Here is a 19219-nt window from a genome sequence, read left to right as displayed (position 1 = left end):
CCCAAGATCCGCCTGTCTCAGATTGTTAAAGGCTCTTTAAAAGGGCTCATCCGGGATTTGAACCCGGGACCTCTCGCACCCGAAGCGAGAATCATACCCCTAGACCAACGAGCCATTTATTTCAAGACATTGTTTTGCAGTCGCCAGCAATGACGGTGAGGACATGGATTGACGGGTCGATGTTGCCAGGCCACAGTGAATCACGTGAGTGCTGGTGGTATACTTGTGAGCATAGCTATCTTCCAAGCAGTTGACCAGGTTTCAGTTCAAATACTCTGTAATTCATCTGCTGAGTCTTTCAGATTCAATCTTCATTAGCTGTAACAGCAAGAAACAAATTAAGAAAGAGCTAAATGTAGATTTTAACAATGAAAAAGTAGGCATCAAAATCTATTGGATCTCATTTCATTTGATCCGATTGACGCACCGGTATGTGAATAAAAAAAAAAAACATTGGAATCTGTCAGTATTAAACTAGAAATGTCACGTATTTTGCACTGGATGCTTCTCAATGCTACCATAACTGCTGATGTCACACCTCTGCATCTTTGGTGAAATGTGGCAGAGCGAGAGCAATATTTGACAAAACATGACACATCCCGGGAAATCAGTCTTCTCATACAAATGTCTGTAGCTTCCGAAGGGTTTGACCTACAACATAGTTTGACCATTCTATGGAAAGGGGAGACTCTCGCAAACACAATGCTGTTCTCAGTTTTGCTCTACGACCCCCACAAATGTCACGGGACTCGTCTGAAGGTAACCTATGTCCCGGTAAAATTACAGATTTTTTAACCAAGGAAGAAATTAATAAATGTTGTGCGAATGCTGAAGCCACTAGTGCAGAGCACAATGGATTAGCAGTCCATTGCCTTATTCACTCATCCACCTGGTCCTGCACTCCAGTGGTGGAAGTCGTCCCTCCAACCAGTTGCCCAAGATCCGCCTGTCTCAGATTGTTAAAGGCTCTTTAAAAGGGCTCATCCGGGATTTGAACCCGGGACCTCTCGCACCCGAAGCGAGAATCATACCCCTAGACCAACGAGCCATTTATTTCAAGACATTGTTTTGCAGTCGCCAGCAATGACGGTGAGGACATGGATTGACGGGTCGATGTTGCCAGGCCACAGTGAATCACGTGAGTGCTGGTGGTATACTTGTGAGCATAGCTATCTTCCAAGCAGTTGACCAGGTTTCAGTTCAAATACTCTGTAATTCATCTGCTGAGTCTTTCAGATTCAATCTTCATTAGCTGTAACAGCAAGAAACAAATTAAGAAAGAGCTAAATGTAGATTTTAACAATGAAAAAGTAGGCATCAAAATCTATTGGATCTCATTTCATTTGATCCGATTGACGCACCGGTATGTGAATAAAAAATAAAAAACATTGGAATCTGTCAGTATTAAACTAGAAATGTCACGTATTTTGCACTGGATGCTTCTCAATGCTACCATAACTGCTGATGTCACACCTCTGCATCTTTGGTGAAATGTGGCAGAGCGAGAGCAATATTTGTACAAAACATGACACATCCCGGGAAATCAGTCTTCTCATACAAATGTCTGTAGCTTCCGAAGGGTTTGACCTACAACATAGTTTGACCATTCTATGGAAAGGGGAGACTCTCGCAAACACAATGCTGTTCTCAGTTTTGCTCTACGACCCCCACAAATGTCACGGGACTCGTCTGAAGGTAACCTATGTCCCGGTAAAATTACAGATTTTTTAACCAAGGAAGAAATTAATAAATGTTGTGCAATGCTGAAGCCTATAGTGCAGAGCACAATGGATTAGCAGTCCATTGCCTTATTCACTCATCCACCTGGTCCTGCACTCCAGTGGTGGAAGTCGTCCCTCCAACCAGTTGCCCAAGATCCGCCTGTCTCAGATTGTTAAAGGCTCTTTAAAAGGGCTCATCCGGGATTTGAACCCGGGACCTCTCGCACCCGAAGCGAGAATCATACCCCTAGACCAACGAGCCATTTATTTCAAGACATTGTTTTGCAGTCGCCAGCAATGACGGTGAGGACATGGATTGACGGGTCGATGTTGCCAGGCCACAGTGAATCACGTGAGTGCTGGTGGTATACTTGTGAGCATAGCTATCTTCCAAGCAGTTGACCAGGTTTCAGTTCAAATACTCTGTAATTCATCTGCTGAGTCTTTCAGATTCAATCTTCATTAGCTGTAACAGCAAGAAACAAATTAAGAAAGAGCTAAATGTAGATTTTAACAATGAAAAAGTAGGCATCAAAATCTATTGGATCTCATTTCATTTGATCCGATTGACGCACCGGTATGTGAATAAAAAAAAAAAACATTGGAATCTGTCAGTATTAAACTAGAAATGTCACGTATTTTGCACTGGATGCTTCTCAATGCTACCATAACTGCTGATGTCACACCTCTGCATCTTTGGTGAAATGTGGCAGAGCGAGAGCAATATTTGACAAAACATGACACATCCCGGGAAATCAGTCTTCTCATACAAATGTCTGTAGCTTCCGAAGGGTTTGACCTACAACATAGTTTGACCATTCTATGGAAAGGGGAGACTCTCGCAAACACAATGCTGTTCTCAGTTTTGCTCTACGACCCCCACAAATGTCACGGGACTCGTCTGAAGGTAACCTATGTCCCGGTAAAATTACAGATTTTTTAACCAAGGAAGAAATTAATAAATGTTGTGCAATGCTGAAGCCTACTAGTGCAGAGCACAATGGATTAGCAGTCCATTGCCTTATTCACTCATCCACCTGGTCCTGCACTCCAGTGGTGGAAGTCGTCCCTCCAACCAGTTGCCCAAGATCCGCCTGTCTCAGATTGTTAAAGGCTCTTTAAAAGGGCTCATCCGGGATTTGAACCCGGGACCTCTCGCACCCGAAGCGAGAATCATACCCCTAGACCAACGAGCCATTTATTTCAAGACATTGTTTTGCAGTCGCCAGCAATGACGGTGAGGACATGGATTGACGGGTCGATGTTGCCAGGCCACAGTGAATCACGTGAGTGCTGGTGGTATACTTGTGAGCATAGCTATCTTCCAAGCAGTTGACCAGGTTTCAGTTCAAATACTCTGTAATTCATCTGCTGAGTCTTTCAGATTCAATCTTCATTAGCTGTAACAGCAAGAAACAAATTAAGAAAGAGCTAAATGTAGATTTTAACAATGAAAAAGTAGGCATCAAAATCTATTGGATCTCATTTCATTTGATCCGATTGACGCACCGGTATGTGAATAAAAAAAAAAAACATTGGAATCTGTCAGTATTAAACTAGAAATGTCACGTATTTTGCACTGGATGCTTCTCAATGCTACCATAACTGCTGATGTCACACCTCTGCATCTTTGGTGAAATGTGGCAGAGCGAGAGCAATATTTGTCAAAACATGACACATCCCGGGAAATCAGTCTTCTCATACAAATGTCTGTAGCTTCCGAAGGGTTTGACCTACAACATAGTTTGACCATTCTATGGAAAGGGGAGACTCTCGCAAACACAATGCTGTTCTCAGTTTTGCTCTACGACCCCCACAAATGTCACGGGACTCGTCTGAAGGTAACCTATGTCCCGGTAAAATTACAGATTTTTTAACCAAGGAAGAAATTAATAAATGTTGTGCAATGCTGAAGCCTATAGTGCAGAGCACAATGGATTAGCAGTCCATTGCCTTATTCACTCATCCACCTGGTCCTGCACTCCAGTGGTGGAAGTCGTCCCTCCAACCAGTTGCCCAAGATCCGCCTGTCTCAGATTGTTAAAGGCTCTTTAAAAGGGCTCATCCGGGATTTGAACCCGGGACCTCTCGCACCCGAAGCGAGAATCATACCCCTAGACCAACGAGCCATTTATTTCAAGACATTGTTTTGCAGTCGCCAGCAATGACGGTGAGGACATGGATTGACGGGTCGATGTTGCCAGGCCACAGTGAATCACGTGAGTGCTGGTGGTATACTTGTGAGCATAGCTATCTTCCAAGCAGTTGACCAGGTTTCAGTTCAAATACTCTGTAATTCATCTGCTGAGTCTTTCAGATTCAATCTTCATTAGCTGTAACAGCAAGAAACAAATTAAGAAAGAGCTAAATGTAGATTTTAACAATGAAAAAGTAGGCATCAAAATCTATTGGATCTCATTTCATTTGATCCGATTGACGCACCGGTATGTGAATAAAAAAAAAAAACATTGGAATCTGTCAGTATTAAACTAGAAATGTCACGTATTTTGCACTGGATGCTTCTCAATGCTACCATAACTGCTGATGTCACACCTCTGCATCTTTGGTGAAATGTGGCAGAGCGAGAGCAATATTTGTCAAAACATGACACATCCCGGGAAATCAGTCTTCTCATACAAATGTCTGTAGCTTCCGAAGGGTTTGACCTACAACATAGTTTGACCATTCTATGGAAAGGGGAGACTCTCGCAAACACAATGCTGTTCTCAGTTTTGCTCTACGACCCCCACAAATGTCACGGGACTCGTCTGAAGGTAACCTATGTCCCGGTAAAATTACAGATTTTTTAACCAAGGAAGAAATTAATAAATGTTGTGCAATGCTGAAGCCTACTAGTGCAGAGCACAATGGATTAGCAGTCCATTGCCTTATTCACTCATCCACCTGGTCCTGCACTCCAGTGGTGGAAGTCGTCCCTCCAACCAGTTGCCCAAGATCCGCCTGTCTCAGATTGTTAAAGGCTCTTTAAAAGGGCTCATCCGGGATTTGAACCCGGGACCTCTCGCACCCGAAGCGAGAATCATACCCCTAGACCAACGAGCCATTTATTTCAAGACATTGTTTTGCAGTCGCCAGCAATGACGGTGAGGACATGGATTGACGGGTCGATGTTGCCAGGCCACAGTGAATCACGTGAGTGCTGGTGGTATACTTGTGAGCATAGCTATCTTCCAAGCAGTTGACCAGGTTTCAGTTCAAATACTCTGTAATTCATCTGCTGAGTCTTTCAGATTCAATCTTCATTAGCTGTAACAGCAAGAAACAAATTAAGAAAGAGCTAAATGTAGATTTTAACAATGAAAAAGTAGGCATCAAAATCTATTGGATCTCATTTCATTTGATCCGATTGACGCACCGGTATGTGAATAAAAATAAAAAACATTGGAATCTGTCAGTATTAAACTAGAAATGTCACGTATTTTGCACTGGATGCTTCTCAATGCTACCATAACTGCTGATGTCACACCTCTGCATCTTTGGTGAAATGTGGCAGAGCGAGAGCAATATTTGTCAAAACATGACACATCCCGGGAAATCAGTCTTCTCATACAAATGTCTGTAGCTTCCGAAGGGTTTGACCTACAACATAGTTTGACCATTCTATGGAAAGGGGAGACTCTCGCAAACACAATGCTGTTCTCAGTTTTGCTCTACGACCCCCACAAATGTCACGGGACTCGTCTGAAGGTAACCTATGTCCCGGTAAAATTACAGATTTTTTAACCAAGGAAGAAATTAATAAATGTTGTGCGATGCTGAAGCCACTAGTGCAGAGCACAATGGATTAGCAGTCCATTGCCTTATTCACTCATCCACCTGGTCCTGCACTCCAGTGGTGGAAGTCGTCCCTCCAACCAGTTGCCCAAGATCCGCCTGTCTCAGATTGTTAAAGGCTCTTTAAAAGGGCTCATCCGGGATTTGAACCCGGGACCTCTCGCACCCGAAGCGAGAATCATACCCCTAGACCAACGAGCCATTTATTTCAAGACATTGTTTTGCAGTCGCCAGCAATGACGGTGAGGACATGGATTGACGGGTCGATGTTGCCAGGCCACAGTGAATCACGTGAGTGCTGGTGGTATACTTGTGAGCATAGCTATCTTCCAAGCAGTTGACCAGGTTTCAGTTCAAATACTCTGTAATTCATCTGCTGAGTCTTTCAGATTCAATCTTCATTAGCTGTAACAGCAAGAAACAAATTAAGAAAGAGCTAAATGTAGATTTTAACAATGAAAAGTAGGCATCAAAATCTATTGGATCTCATTTCATTTGATCCGATTGACGCACCGGTATGTGAATAAAAAAAAAAAACATTGGAATCTGTCAGTATTAAACTAGAAATGTCACGTATTTTGCACTGGATGCTTCTCAATGCTACCATAACTGCTGATGTCACACCTCTGCATCTTTGGTGAAATGTGGCAGAGCGAGAGCAATATTTGTCAAAACATGACACATCCCGGGAAATCAGTCTTCTCATACAAATGTCTGTAGCTTCCGAAGGGTTTGACCTACAACATAGTTTGACCATTCTATGGAAAGGGGAGACTCTCGCAAACACAATGCTGTTCTCAGTTTTGCTCTACGACCCCCACAAATGTCACGGGACTCGTCTGAAGGTAACCTATGTCCCGGTAAAATTACAGATTTTTTAACCAAGGAAGAAATTAATAAATGTTGTGCAATGCTGAAGCCTACTAGTGCAGAGCACAATGGATTAGCAGTCCATTGCCTTATTCACTCATCCACCTGGTCCTGCACTCCAGTGGTGGAAGTCGTCCCTCCAACCAGTTGCCCAAGATCCGCCTGTCTCAGATTGTTAAAGGCTCTTTAAAAGGGCTCATCCGGGATTTGAACCCGGGACCTCTCGCACCCGAAGCGAGAATCATACCCCTAGACCAACGAGCCATTTATTTCAAGACATTGTTTTGCAGTCGCCAGCAATGACGGTGAGGACATGGATTGACGGGTCGATGTTGCCAGGCCACAGTGAATCACGTGAGTGCTGGTGGTATACTTGTGAGCATAGCTATCTTCCAAGCAGTTGACCAGGTTTCAGTTCAAATACTCTGTAATTCATCTGCTGAGTCTTTCAGATTCAATCTTCATTAGCTGTAACAGCAAGAAACAAATTAAGAAAGAGCTAAATGTAGATTTTAACAATGAAAAAGTAGGCATCAAAATCTATTGGATCTCATTTCATTTGATCCGATTGACGCACCGGTATGTGAATAAAAAATAAAAAACATTGGAATCTGTCAGTATTAAACTAGAAATGTCACGTATTTTGCACTGGATGCTTCTCAATGCTACCATAACTGCTGATGTCACACCTCTGCATCTTTGGTGAAATGTGGCAGAGCGAGAGCAATATTTGTCAAAACATGACACATCCCGGGAAATCAGTCTTCTCATACAAATGTCTGTAGCTTCCGAAGGGTTTGACCTACAACATAGTTTGACCATTCTATGGAAAGGGGAGACTCTCGCAAACACAATGCTGTTCTCAGTTTTGCTCTACGACCCCCACAAATGTCACGGGACTCGTCTGAAGGTAACCTATGTCCCGGTAAAATTACAGATTTTTTAACCAAGGAAGAAATTAATAAATGTTGTGCGATGCTGAAGCCACTAGTGCAGAGCACAATGGATTAGCAGTCCATTGCCTTATTCACTCATCCACCTGGTCCTGCACTCCAGTGGTGGAAGTCGTCCCTCCAACCAGTTGCCCAAGATCCGCCTGTCTCAGATTGTTAAAGGCTCTTTAAAAGGGCTCATCCGGGATTTGAACCCGGGACCTCTCGCACCCGAAGCGAGAATCATACCCCTAGACCAACGAGCCATTTATTTCAAGACATTGTTTTGCAGTCGCCAGCAATGACGGTGAGGACATGGATTGACGGGTCGATGTTGCCAGGCCACAGTGAATCACGTGAGTGCTGGTGGTATACTTGTGAGCATAGCTATCTTCCAAGCAGTTGACCAGGTTTCAGTTCAAATACTCTGTAATTCATCTGCTGAGTCTTTCAGATTCAATCTTCATTAGCTGTAACAGCAAGAAACAAATTAAGAAAGAGCTAAATGTAGATTTTAACAATGAAAAAGTAGGCATCAAAATCTATTGGATCTCATTTCATTTGATCCGATTGACGCACCGGTATGTGAATAAAAAATAAAAAACATTGGAATCTGTCAGTATTAAACTAGAAATGTCACGTATTTTGCACTGGATGCTTCTCAATGCTACCATAACTGCTGATGTCACACCTCTGCATCTTTGGTGAAATGTGGCAGAGCGAGAGCAATATTTGTCAAAACATGACACATCCCGGGAAATCAGTCTTCTCATACAAATGTCTGTAGCTTCCGAAGGGTTTGACCTACAACATAGTTTGACCATTCTATGGAAAGGGGAGACTCTCGCAAACACAATGCTGTTCTCAGTTTTGCTCTACGACCCCCACAAATGTCACGGGACTCGTCTGAAGGTAACCTATGTCCCGGTAAAATTACAGATTTTTTAACCAAGGAAGAAATTAATAAATGTTGTGCAATGCTGAAGCCTATAGTGCAGAGCACAATGGATTAGCAGTCCATTGCCTTATTCACTCATCCACCTGGTCCTGCACTCCAGTGGTGGAAGTCGTCCCTCCAACCAGTTGCCCAAGATCCGCCTGTCTCAGATTGTTAAAGGCTCTTTAAAAGGGCTCATCCGGGATTTGAACCCGGGACCTCTCGCACCCGAAGCGAGAATCATACCCCTAGACCAACGAGCCATTTATTTCAAGACATTGTTTTGCAGTCGCCAGCAATGACGGTGAGGACATGGATTGACGGGTCGATGTTGCCAGGCCACAGTGAATCACGTGAGTGCTGGTGGTATACTTGTGAGCATAGCTATCTTCCAAGCAGTTGACCAGGTTTCAGTTCAAATACTCTGTAATTCATCTGCTGAGTCTTTCAGATTCAATCTTCATTAGCTGTAACAGCAAGAAACAAATTAAGAAAGAGCTAAATGTAGATTTTAACAATGAAAAAGTAGGCATCAAAATCTATTGGATCTCATTTCATTTGATCCGATTGACGCACCGGTATGTGAATAAAAATAAAAAACATTGGAATCTGTCAGTATTAAACTAGAAATGTCACGTATTTTGCACTGGATGCTTCTCAATGCTACCATAACTGCTGATGTCACACCTCTGCATCTTTGGTGAAATGTGGCAGAGCGAGAGCAATATTTGTCAAAACATGACACATCCCGGGAAATCAGTCTTCTCATACAAATGTCTGTAGCTTCCGAAGGGTTTGACCTACAACATAGTTTGACCATTCTATGGAAAGGGGAGACTCTCGCAAACACAATGCTGTTCTCAGTTTTGCTCTACGACCCCCACAAATGTCACGGGACTCGTCTGAAGGTAACCTATGTCCCGGTAAAATTACAGATTTTTTAACCAAGGAAGAAATTAATAAATGTTGTGCGATGCTGAAGCCACTAGTGCAGAGCACAATGGATTAGCAGTCCATTGCCTTATTCACTCATCCACCTGGTCCTGCACTCCAGTGGTGGAAGTCGTCCCTCCAACCAGTTGCCCAAGATCCGCCTGTCTCAGATTGTTAAAGGCTCTTTAAAAGGGCTCATCCGGGATTTGAACCCGGGACCTCTCGCACCCGAAGCGAGAATCATACCCCTAGACCAACGAGCCATTTATTTCAAGACATTGTTTTGCAGTCGCCAGCAATGACGGTGAGGACATGGATTGACGGGTCGATGTTGCCAGGCCACAGTGAATCACGTGAGTGCTGGTGGTATACTTGTGAGCATAGCTATCTTCCAAGCAGTTGACCAGGTTTCAGTTCAAATACTCTGTAATTCATCTGCTGAGTCTTTCAGATTCAATCTTCATTAGCTGTAACAGCAAGAAACAAATTAAGAAAGAGCTAAATGTAGATTTTAACAATGAAAAGTAGGCATCAAAATCTATTGGATCTCATTTCATTTGATCCGATTGACGCACCGGTATGTGAATAAAAAATAAAAAACATTGGAATCTGTCAGTATTAAACTAGAAATGTCACGTATTTTGCACTGGATGCTTCTCAATGCTACCATAACTGCTGATGTCACACCTCTGCATCTTTGGTGAAATGTGGCAGAGCGAGAGCAATATTTGACAAAACATGACACATCCCGGGAAATCAGTCTTCTCATACAAATGTCTGTAGCTTCCGAAGGGTTTGACCTACAACATAGTTTGACCATTCTATGGAAAGGGGAGACTCTCGCAAACACAATGCTGTTCTCAGTTTTGCTCTACGACCCCCACAAATGTCACGGGACTCGTCTGAAGGTAACCTATGTCCCGGTAAAATTACAGATTTTTTAACCAAGGAAGAAATTAATAAATGTTGTGCAATGCTGAAGCCTATAGTGCAGAGCACAATGGATTAGCAGTCCATTGCCTTATTCACTCATCCACCTGGTCCTGCACTCCAGTGGTGGAAGTCGTCCCTCCAACCAGTTGCCCAAGATCCGCCTGTCTCAGATTGTTAAAGGCTCTTTAAAAGGGCTCATCCGGGATTTGAACCCGGGACCTCTCGCACCCGAAGCGAGAATCATACCCCTAGACCAACGAGCCATTTATTTCAAGACATTGTTTTGCAGTCGCCAGCAATGACGGTGAGGACATGGATTGACGGGTCGATGTTGCCAGGCCACAGTGAATCACGTGAGTGCTGGTGGTATACTTGTGAGCATAGCTATCTTCCAAGCAGTTGACCAGGTTTCAGTTCAAATACTCTGTAATTCATCTGCTGAGTCTTTCAGATTCAATCTTCATTAGCTGTAACAGCAAGAAACAAATTAAGAAAGAGCTAAATGTAGATTTTAACAATGAAAAAGTAGGCATCAAAATCTATTGGATCTCATTTCATTTGATCCGATTGACGCACCGGTATGTGAATAAAAAAAAAAAACATTGGAATCTGTCAGTATTAAACTAGAAATGTCACGTATTTTGCACTGGATGCTTCTCAATGCTACCATAACTGCTGATGTCACACCTCTGCATCTTTGGTGAAATGTGGCAGAGCGAGAGCAATATTTGACAAAACATGACACATCCCGGGAAATCAGTCTTCTCATACAAATGTCTGTAGCTTCCGAAGGGTTTGACCTACAACATAGTTTGACCATTCTATGGAAAGGGGAGACTCTCGCAAACACAATGCTGTTCTCAGTTTTGCTCTACGACCCCACAAATGTCACGGGACTCGTCTGAAGGTAACCTATGTCCCGGTAAAATTACAGATTTTTTAACCAAGGAAGAAATTAATAAATGTTGTGCAATGCTGAAGCCTATAGTGCAGAGCACAATGGATTAGCAGTCCATTGCCTTATTCACTCATCCACCTGGTCCTGCACTCCAGTGGTGGAAGTCGTCCCTCCAACCAGTTGCCCAAGATCCGCCTGTCTCAGATTGTTAAAGGCTCTTTAAAAGGGCTCATCCGGGATTTGAACCCGGGACCTCTCGCACCCGAAGCGAGAATCATACCCCTAGACCAACGAGCCATTTATTTCAAGACATTGTTTTGCAGTCGCCAGCAATGACGGTGAGGACATGGATTGACGGGTCGATGTTGCCAGGCCACAGTGAATCACGTGAGTGCTGGTGGTATACTTGTGAGCATAGCTATCTTCCAAGCAGTTGACCAGGTTTCAGTTCAAATACTCTGTAATTCATCTGCTGAGTCTTTCAGATTCAATCTTCATTAGCTGTAACAGCAAGAAACAAATTAAGAAAGAGCTAAATGTAGATTTTAACAATGAAAAAGTAGGCATCAAAATCTATTGGATCTCATTTCATTTGATCCGATTGACGCACCGGTATGTGAATAAAAAATAAAAAACATTGGAATCTGTCAGTATTAAACTAGAAATGTCACGTATTTTGCACTGGATGCTTCTCAATGCTACCATAACTGCTGATGTCACACCTCTGCATCTTTGGTGAAATGTGGCAGAGCGAGAGCAATATTTGACAAAACATGACACATCCCGGGAAATCAGTCTTCTCATACAAATGTCTGTAGCTTCCGAAGGGTTTGACCTACAACATAGTTTGACCATTCTATGGAAAGGGGAGACTCTCGCAAACACAATGCTGTTCTCAGTTTTGCTCTACGACCCCCACAAATGTCACGGGACTCGTCTGAAGGTAACCTATGTCCCGGTAAAATTACAGATTTTTTAACCAAGGAAGAAATTAATAAATGTTGTGCAATGCTGAAGCCTATAGTGCAGAGCACAATGGATTAGCAGTCCATTGCCTTATTCACTCATCCACCTGGTCCTGCACTCCAGTGGTGGAAGTCGTCCCTCCAACCAGTTGCCCAAGATCCGCCTGTCTCAGATTGTTAAAGGCTCTTTAAAAGGGCTCATCCGGGATTTGAACCCGGGACCTCTCGCACCCGAAGCGAGAATCATACCCCTAGACCAACGAGCCATTTATTTCAAGACATTGTTTTGCAGTCGCCAGCAATGACGGTGAGGACATGGATTGACGGGTCGATGTTGCCAGGCCACAGTGAATCACGTGAGTGCTGGTGGTATACTTGTGAGCATAGCTATCTTCCAAGCAGTTGACCAGGTTTCAGTTCAAATACTCTGTAATTCATCTGCTGAGTCTTTCAGATTCAATCTTCATTAGCTGTAACAGCAAGAAACAAATTAAGAAAGAGCTAAATGTAGATTTTAACAATGAAAAAGTAGGCATCAAAATCTATTGGATCTCATTTCATTTGATCCGATTGACGCACCGGTATGTGAATAAAAATAAAAAACATTGGAATCTGTCAGTATTAAACTAGAAATGTCACGTATTTTGCACTGGATGCTTCTCAATGCTACCATAACTGCTGATGTCACACCTCTGCATCTTTGGTGAAATGTGGCAGAGCGAGAGCAATATTTGTCAAAACATGACACATCCCGGAAATCAGTCTTCTCATACAAATGTCTGTAGCTTCCGAAGGGTTTGACCTACAACATAGTTTGACCATTCTATGGAAAGGGGAGACTCTCGCAAACACAATGCTGTTCTCAGTTTTGCTCTACGACCCCACAAATGTCACGGGACTCGTCTGAAGGTAACCTATGTCCCGGTAAAATTACAGATTTTTTAACCAAGGAAGAAATTAATAAATGTTGTGCAATGCTGAAGCCACTAGTGCAGAGCACAATGGATTAGCAGTCCATTGCCTTATTCACTCATCCACCTGGTCCTGCACTCCAGTGGTGGAAGTCGTCCCTCCAACCAGTTGCCCAAGATCCGCCTGTCTCAGATTGTTAAAGGCTCTTTAAAAGGGCTCATCCGGGATTTGAACCCGGGACCTCTCGCACCCGAAGCGAGAATCATACCCCTAGACCAACGAGCCATTTATTTCAAGACATTGTTTTGCAGTCGCCAGCAATGACGGTGAGGACATGGATTGACGGGTCGATGTTGCCAGGCCACAGTGAATCACGTGAGTGCTGGTGGTATACTTGTGAGCATAGCTATCTTCCAAGCAGTTGACCAGGTTTCAGTTCAAATACTCTGTAATTCATCTGCTGAGTCTTTCAGATTCAATCTTCATTAGCTGTAACAGCAAGAAACAAATTAAGAAAGAGCTAAATGTAGATTTTAACAATGAAAAAGTAGGCATCAAAATCTATTGGATCTCATTTCATTTGATCCGATTGACGCACCGGTATGTGAATAAAAAATAAAAAACATTGGAATCTGTCAGTATTAAACTAGAAATGTCACGTATTTTGCACTGGATGCTTCTCAATGCTACCATAACTGCTGATGTCACACCTCTGCATCTTTGGTGAAATGTGGCAGAGCGAGAGCAATATTTGTCAAAACATGACACATCCCGGGAAATCAGTCTTCTCATACAAATGTCTGTAGCTTCCGAAGGGTTTGACCTACAACATAGTTTGACCATTCTATGGAAAGGGGAGACTCTCGCAAACACAATGCTGTTCTCAGTTTTGCTCTACGACCCCCACAATGTCACGGGACTCGTCTGAAGGTAACCTATGTCCCGGTAAAATTACAGATTTTTTAACCAAGGAAGAAATTAATAAATGTTGTGCGATGCTGAAGCCACTAGTGCAGAGCACAATGGATTAGCAGTCCATTGCCTTATTCACTCATCCACCTGGTCCTGCACTCCAGTGGTGGAAGTCGTCCCTCCAACCAGTTGCCCAAGATCCGCCTGTCTCAGATTGTTAAAGGCTCTTTAAAAGGGCTCATCCGGGATTTGAACCCGGGACCTCTCGCACCCGAAGCGAGAATCATACCCCTAGACCAACGAGCCATTTATTTCAAGACATTGTTTTGCAGTCGCCAGCAATGACGGTGAGGACATGGATTGACGGGTCGATGTTGCCAGGCCACAGTGAATCACGTGAGTGCTGGTGGTATACTTGTGAGCATAGCTATCTTCCAAGCAGTTGACCAGGTTTCAGTTCAAATACTCTGTAATTCATCTGCTGAGTCTTTCAGATTCAATCTTCATTAGCTGTAACAGCAAGAAACAAATTAAGAAAGAGCTAAATGTAGATTTTAACAATGAAAAGTAGGCATCAAAATCTATTGGATCTCATTTCATTTGATCCGATTGACGCACCGGTATGTGAATAAAAAAAAAAAACATTGGAATCTGTCAGTATTAAACTAGAAATGTCACGTATTTTGCACTGGATGCTTCTCAATGCTACCATAACTGCTGATGTCACACCTCTGCATCTTTGGTGAAATGTGGCAGAGCGAGAGCAATATTTGTCAAAACATGACACATCCCGGGAAATCAGTCTTCTCATACAAATGTCTGTAGCTTCCGAAGGGTTTGACCTACAACATAGTTTGACCATTCTATGGAAAGGGGAGACTCTCGCAAACACAATGCTGTTCTCAGTTTTGCTCTACGACCCCCACAAATGTCACGGGACTCGTCTGAAGGTAACCTATGTCCCGGTAAAATCACCGTCATTGCTGGTGACTGCAAAACAATGTCTTGAAATAAATGGCTCGTTGGTCTAGGGGTATGATTCTCGCTTCGGGTGCGAGAGGTCCCGGGTTCAAATCCCGGATGAGCCCTTTTAAAGAGCCTTTAACAATCTGAGACAGGCGGATCTTGGGCAACTGGTTGGAGGGACGACTTCCACCACTGGAGTGCAGGACCAGGTGGATGAGTGAATAAGGCAATGGACTGCTAATCCATTGTGCTCTGCACTATAGGCTTCAGCATTGCACAACATTTATTAATTTCTTCCTTGGTTAAAAAATCTGTAATTTTACCGGGACATAGGTTACCTTCAGACGAGTCCCGTGACATTTGTGGGGGTCGTAGAGCAAAACCTGAGAACAGCATTGTGTTTGCGAGAGTCTCCCCTTTCCATAGAATGGTCAAACTATGTTGTAGGTCAAACCCTTCGGAAGCTACAGACATTTGTATGAGAAGACTGATTTCCCGGGATGTGTCATGTTTTGACAAATATTGCTCTCGCTCTGCCACATTTCACCAAAGATGCAGAGGTGTGACATCAGCAGTTATGGTAGCATTGAGAAGCATCCAGTGCAAAATACGTGACATTTCTAGTTTAATACTGACAGATTCCAATGTTTTTTATTTTTATTCACATACCGGTGCGTCAATCGGATCAAATGAAATGAGATCCAATAGATTTTGATGCCTACTTTTTCATTGTTAAAATCTACATTTAGCTCTTTCTTAATTTGTTTCTTGCTGTTACAGCTAATGAAGATTGAATCTGAAAGACTCAGCAGATGAATTACAGAGTATTTGAACTGAAACCTGGTCAACTGCTTGGAAGATAGCTATGCTCACAAGTATACCACCAGCACTCACGTGATTCACTGTGGCCTGGCAACATCGACCCGTCAATCCATGTCCTCACCGTCATTGCTGGCGACTGCAAAACAATGTCTTGAAATAAATGGCTCGTTGGTCTAGGGGTATGATTCTCGCTTCGGGTGCGAGAGGTCCCGGGTTCAAATCCCGGATGAGCCCTTTTAAAGAGCCTTTAACAATCTGAGACAGGCGGATCTTGGGCAACTGGTTGGAGGGACGACTTCCACCACTGGAGTGCAGGACCAGGTGGATGAGTGAATAAGGCAATGGACTGCTAATCCATTGTGCTCTGCACTAGTGGCTTCAGCATCGCACAACATTTATTAATTTCTTCCTTGGTTAAAAAATCTGTAATTTTACCGGGACATAGGTTACCTTCAGACGAGTCCCGTGACATTTGTGGGGTCGTAGAGCAAAACTGAGAACAGCATTGTGTTTGCGAGAGTCTCCCCTTTCCATAGAATGGTCAAACTATGTTGTAGGTCAAACCCTTCGGAAGCTACAGACATTTGTATGAGAAGACTGATTTCCCGGGATGTGTCATGTTTTGACAAATATTGCTCTCGCTCTGCCACATTTCACCAAAGATGCAGAGGTGTGACATCAGCAGTTATGGTAGCATTGAGAAGCATCCAGTGCAAAATACGTGACATTTCTAGTTTAATACTGACAGATTCCAATGTTTTTTATTTTTTATTCACATACCGGTGCGTCAATCGGATCAAATGAAATGAGATCCAATAGATTTTGATGCCTACTTTTTCATTGTTAAAATCTACATTTAGCTCTTTCTTAATTTGTTTCTTGCTGTTACAGCTAATGAAGATTGAATCTGAAAGACTCAGCAGATGAATTACAGAGTATTTGAACTGAAACCTGGTCAACTGCTTGGAAGATAGCTATGCTCACAAGTATACCACCAGCACTCACGTGATTCACTGTGGCCTGGCAACATCGACCCGTCAATCCATGTCCTCACCGTCATTGCTGGCGACTGCAAAACAATGTCTTGAAATAAATGGCTCGTTGGTCTAGGGGTATGATTCTCGCTTCGGGTGCGAGAGGTCCCGGGTTCAAATCCCGGATGAGCCCTTTTAAAGAGCCTTTAACAATCTGAGACAGGCGGATCTTGGGCAACTGGTTGGAGGGACGACTTCCACCACTGGAGTGCAGGACCAGGTGGATGAGTGAATAAGGCAATGGACTGCTAATCCATTGTGCTCTGCACTAGTGGCTTCAGCATCGCACAACATTTATTAATTTCTTCCTTGGTTAAAAAATCTGTAATTTTACCGGGACATAGGTTACCTTCAGACGAGTCCCGTGACATTTGTGGGGGTCGTAGAGCAAAACTGAGAACAGCATTGTGTTTGCGAGAGTCTCCCCTTTCCATAGAATGGTCAAACTATGTTGTAGGTCAAACCCTTCGGAAGCTACAGACATTTGTATGAGAAGACTGATTTCCCGGGATGTGTCATGTTTTGACAAATATTGCTCTCGCTCTGCCACATTTCACCAAAGATGCAGAGGTGTGACATCAGCAGTTATGGTAGCATTGAGAAGCATCCAGTGCAAAATACGTGACATTTCTAGTTTAATACTGACAGATTCCAATGTTTTTTATTTTTTATTCACATACCGGTGCGTCAATCGGATCAAATGAAATGAGATCCAATAGATTTTGATGCCTACTTTTCATTGTTAAAATCTACATTTAGCTCTTTCTTAATTTGTTTCTTGCTGTTACAGCTAATGAAGATTGAATCTGAAAGACTCAGCAGATGAATTACAGAGTATTTGAACTGAAACCTGGTCAACTGCTTGGAAGATAGCTATGCTCACAAGTATACCACCAGCACTCACGTGATTCACTGTGGCCTGGCAACATCGACCCGTCAATCCATGTCCTCACCGTCATTGCTGGCGACTGCAAAACAATGTCTTGAAATAAATGGCTCGTTGGTCTAGGGGTATGATTCTCGCTTCGGGTGCGAGAGGTCCCGGGTTCAAATCCCGGATGAGCCCTTTTAAAGAGCCTTTAACAATCTGAGACAGGCGGATCTTGGGCAACTGGTTGGAGGGACGACTTCCACCACTGGAGTGCAGGACCAGGTGGATGAGTGAATAAGGCAATGGACTGCTAATCCATTGTGCTCTGCACTAGTGGCTTCAGCATCGCACAACATTTATTAATTTCTTCCTTGGTTAAAAAATCTGTAATTTTACCGGGACATAGGTTACCTTCAGACGAGTCCCGTGACATTTGTGGGGGTCGTAGAGCAAAACTGAGAACAGCATTGTGTTTGCGAGAGTCTCCCCTTTCCATAGAATGGTCAAACTATGTTGTAGGTCAAACCCTTCGGAAGCTACAGACATTTGTATGAGAAGACTGATTTCCCGGGATGTGTCATGTTTTGACAAATATTGCTCTCGCTCTGCCACATTTCACCAAAGATGCAGAGGTGTGACATCAGCAGTTATGGTAGCATTGAGAAGCATCCAGTGCAAAATACGTGACATTTCTAGTTTAATACTGACAGATTCCAATGTTTTTTATTTTTTATTCACATACCGGTGCGTCAATCGGATCAAATGAAATGAGATCCAATAGATTTTGATGCCTACTTTTCATTGTTAAAATCTACATTTAGCTCTTTCTTAATTTGTTTCTTGCTGTTACAGCTAATGAAGATTGAATCTGAAAGACTCAGCAGATGAATTACAGAGTATTTGAACTGAAACCTGGTCAACTGCTTGGAAGATAGCTATGCTCACAAGTATACCACCAGCACTCACGTGATTCACTGTGGCCTGGCAACATCGACCCGTCAATCCATGTCCTCACCGTCATTGCTGGCGACTGCAAAACAATGTCTTGAAATAAATGGCTCGTTGGTCTAGGGGTATGATTCTCGCTTCGGGTGCGAGAGGTCCCGGGTTCAAATCCCGGATGAGCCCTTTTAAAGAGCCTTTAACAATCTGAGACAGGCGGATCTTGGGCAACTGGTTGGAGGGACGACTTCCACCACTGGAGTGCAGGACCAGGTGGATGAGTGAATAAGGCAATGGACTGCTAATCCATTGTGCTCTGCACTAGTGGCTTCAGCATCGCACAACATTTATTAATTTCTTCCTTGGTTAAAAAATCTGTAATTTTACCGGGACATAGGTTACCTTCAGACGAGTCCCGTGACATTTGTGGGGGTCGTAGAGCAAAACTGAGAACAGCATTGTGTTTGCGAGAGTCTCCCCTTTCCATAGAATGGTCAAACTATGTTGTAGGTCAAACCCTTCGGAAGCTACAGACATTTGTATGAGAAGACTGATTTCCCGGGATGTGTCATGTTTTGACAAATATTGCTCTCGCTCTGCCACATTTCACCAAAGATGCAGAGGTGTGACATCAGCAGTTATGGTAGCATTGAGAAGCATCCAGTGCAAAATACGTGACATTTCTAGTTTAATACTGACAGATTCCAATGTTTTTTATTTTTTATTCACATACCGGTGCGTCAATCGGATCAAATGAAATGAGATCCAATAGATTT

The 19219-nt window shown here is 43.2% G+C and overlaps 21 non-coding genes across 21 annotated transcripts; 5 read left to right on the top strand and 16 right to left on the bottom strand.

The window, feature by feature from the left end:
* Positions 1–42: 42 nt before the first annotated feature.
* Positions 43–114, bottom strand: trnap-cgg (transfer RNA proline (anticodon CGG)). The gene has a single exon. It is a non-coding gene; the product is annotated as a tRNA-Pro (tRNA).
* An 862-nt stretch (positions 115–976) lies between these two features.
* trnap-cgg (transfer RNA proline (anticodon CGG)) lies at positions 977–1048 on the bottom strand. Its single transcript has one exon. It is a non-coding gene; the product is annotated as a tRNA-Pro (tRNA).
* Positions 1049–1911: 863 nt separating this feature from the next.
* Positions 1912–1983, bottom strand: trnap-cgg (transfer RNA proline (anticodon CGG)). Its single transcript has one exon. It is a non-coding gene; the product is annotated as a tRNA-Pro (tRNA).
* Positions 1984–2845: 862 nt separating this feature from the next.
* trnap-cgg (transfer RNA proline (anticodon CGG)) lies at positions 2846–2917 on the bottom strand. Its single transcript has one exon. It is a non-coding gene; the product is annotated as a tRNA-Pro (tRNA).
* An 861-nt stretch (positions 2918–3778) lies between these two features.
* Positions 3779–3850, bottom strand: trnap-cgg (transfer RNA proline (anticodon CGG)). The gene has a single exon. It is a non-coding gene; the product is annotated as a tRNA-Pro (tRNA).
* An 862-nt stretch (positions 3851–4712) lies between these two features.
* Positions 4713–4784, bottom strand: trnap-cgg (transfer RNA proline (anticodon CGG)). The gene has a single exon. It is a non-coding gene; the product is annotated as a tRNA-Pro (tRNA).
* Positions 4785–5645: 861 nt separating this feature from the next.
* trnap-cgg (transfer RNA proline (anticodon CGG)) lies at positions 5646–5717 on the bottom strand. Its single transcript has one exon. It is a non-coding gene; the product is annotated as a tRNA-Pro (tRNA).
* Positions 5718–6578: 861 nt separating this feature from the next.
* trnap-cgg (transfer RNA proline (anticodon CGG)) lies at positions 6579–6650 on the bottom strand. The gene has a single exon. It is a non-coding gene; the product is annotated as a tRNA-Pro (tRNA).
* Positions 6651–7512: 862 nt separating this feature from the next.
* Positions 7513–7584, bottom strand: trnap-cgg (transfer RNA proline (anticodon CGG)). Its single transcript has one exon. It is a non-coding gene; the product is annotated as a tRNA-Pro (tRNA).
* Positions 7585–8446: 862 nt separating this feature from the next.
* trnap-cgg (transfer RNA proline (anticodon CGG)) lies at positions 8447–8518 on the bottom strand. Its single transcript has one exon. It is a non-coding gene; the product is annotated as a tRNA-Pro (tRNA).
* Positions 8519–9379: 861 nt separating this feature from the next.
* trnap-cgg (transfer RNA proline (anticodon CGG)) lies at positions 9380–9451 on the bottom strand. Its single transcript has one exon. It is a non-coding gene; the product is annotated as a tRNA-Pro (tRNA).
* Positions 9452–10312: 861 nt separating this feature from the next.
* Positions 10313–10384, bottom strand: trnap-cgg (transfer RNA proline (anticodon CGG)). The gene has a single exon. It is a non-coding gene; the product is annotated as a tRNA-Pro (tRNA).
* Positions 10385–11244: 860 nt separating this feature from the next.
* trnap-cgg (transfer RNA proline (anticodon CGG)) lies at positions 11245–11316 on the bottom strand. Its single transcript has one exon. It is a non-coding gene; the product is annotated as a tRNA-Pro (tRNA).
* An 862-nt stretch (positions 11317–12178) lies between these two features.
* Positions 12179–12250, bottom strand: trnap-cgg (transfer RNA proline (anticodon CGG)). The gene has a single exon. It is a non-coding gene; the product is annotated as a tRNA-Pro (tRNA).
* An 859-nt stretch (positions 12251–13109) lies between these two features.
* On the bottom strand, positions 13110–13181 carry trnap-cgg (transfer RNA proline (anticodon CGG)). The gene has a single exon. It is a non-coding gene; the product is annotated as a tRNA-Pro (tRNA).
* Positions 13182–14042: 861 nt separating this feature from the next.
* On the bottom strand, positions 14043–14114 carry trnap-cgg (transfer RNA proline (anticodon CGG)). The gene has a single exon. It is a non-coding gene; the product is annotated as a tRNA-Pro (tRNA).
* Positions 14115–14824: 710 nt separating this feature from the next.
* On the top strand, positions 14825–14896 carry trnap-cgg (transfer RNA proline (anticodon CGG)). Its single transcript has one exon. It is a non-coding gene; the product is annotated as a tRNA-Pro (tRNA).
* An 862-nt stretch (positions 14897–15758) lies between these two features.
* trnap-cgg (transfer RNA proline (anticodon CGG)) lies at positions 15759–15830 on the top strand. Its single transcript has one exon. It is a non-coding gene; the product is annotated as a tRNA-Pro (tRNA).
* Positions 15831–16691: 861 nt separating this feature from the next.
* On the top strand, positions 16692–16763 carry trnap-cgg (transfer RNA proline (anticodon CGG)). Its single transcript has one exon. It is a non-coding gene; the product is annotated as a tRNA-Pro (tRNA).
* Positions 16764–17624: 861 nt separating this feature from the next.
* Positions 17625–17696, top strand: trnap-cgg (transfer RNA proline (anticodon CGG)). The gene has a single exon. It is a non-coding gene; the product is annotated as a tRNA-Pro (tRNA).
* Positions 17697–18557: 861 nt separating this feature from the next.
* Positions 18558–18629, top strand: trnap-cgg (transfer RNA proline (anticodon CGG)). Its single transcript has one exon. It is a non-coding gene; the product is annotated as a tRNA-Pro (tRNA).
* Positions 18630–19219: the final 590 nt, after the last annotated feature.

This window comes from Oncorhynchus kisutch, linkage group LG19 (genome assembly GCF_002021735.2).
Source record: "Oncorhynchus kisutch isolate 150728-3 linkage group LG19, Okis_V2, whole genome shotgun sequence".
Classification (NCBI taxonomy): Eukaryota; Metazoa; Chordata; class Actinopteri; order Salmoniformes; family Salmonidae; genus Oncorhynchus; species Oncorhynchus kisutch.
Note: the sequence above shows the minus strand (reverse complement) of the source record. Positions and strands in the feature narration are given on the sequence as shown.